The 968-nt window shown below is 50.7% G+C and overlaps 1 non-coding gene across 1 annotated transcript; it reads right to left on the reverse strand.

The window, feature by feature from the left end:
• Positions 1–389: 389 nt before the first annotated feature.
• Positions 390–465, reverse strand: Trnas-cga (transfer RNA serine (anticodon CGA)). Its single transcript has one exon. It is a non-coding gene; the product is annotated as a tRNA-Ser (tRNA).
• Positions 466–968: the final 503 nt, after the last annotated feature.

Consider the following 968-nt stretch of genomic DNA (forward strand, 5'->3'; position numbering starts at 1 on the left):
CATGGGACGCACAGGCCAAAAGTAGCTAAAAAGATCCAATAAACAAGGGTCCGCAAATCAACCGTTGGCGAGGTATAGCATTAATTAGAGTTGGGAACCAGCTGTAAACGCCGCTTGATACCGCCGTATTCACGTTAGTATATCTCAAGATTTGGGATCGACTGTCTGTCTGTCTACGAATGCGCAACTACACTGGTGTCCAAAATTAAAGCTATTCCCCTTCTGTGTCTAATTCCTGATATAATAATAGAAACTGTCAACATTCCGATCGACGGACGACTACGCCAGCAATGATGTCAGGGCACCCATCAAGCGGGGTATACAGAATGAGATTTTCACTCTGCAGCGGAGTGTGCGCTGATATGAAACTTCCTGGCAGATTAAAACTGTGTGCGGACCGAGACTCGAACTCGGGACCTTTGCCTTTCGCGGGCAAGTGCTCTACCAACTGAGCTACCCAAGCACGACTCACGCCCCGTCTTGAGTAGCACTTGGCCGCGAAAGGCAAAGGTCTCGAGTTCCAGTCTCGGTCCGGCACACAGTTTTAATCTGCCAGGAAGTTTCATATCAGCGCACACTCCGCTGCAGAGTGAAAATCTCATTCTTGAAACATCCCCCAGGCTGTGGCTAAGCCATGTCTCCGCAATATCCTTTCTTTCAGGAGTGCTAGTTATGCAAGGTTCGCAGGAGAGCTTCTGTTAAGTTTGGAAGGTCCGAGACGAGGTACTGGCGGAAGTAAAGCTGTGAGGACGGGGCGTGAGTCGTGCTTGGGTAGCTCAGTTGGTAGAGCACTTGCCCGCGAAAGGCAAAGGCACACAGCTTTAATCTGCCAGGAAGTTTCAAGCGGGGTATAGTTTCAAGGATAGTCCCACATCCGCAATTGCTGTGTACACAGTCACAGACGGTACAGTATAGCACAGACAAGGCACCTACCACACTCTCTGCGGCCGGCCGGTGTGGCCGAGCGG

This window comes from Schistocerca gregaria, chromosome 10, assembly GCF_023897955.1.
Source record: "Schistocerca gregaria isolate iqSchGreg1 chromosome 10, iqSchGreg1.2, whole genome shotgun sequence".
In the NCBI taxonomy this organism is placed as follows: Eukaryota; Metazoa; Arthropoda; class Insecta; order Orthoptera; family Acrididae; genus Schistocerca; species Schistocerca gregaria.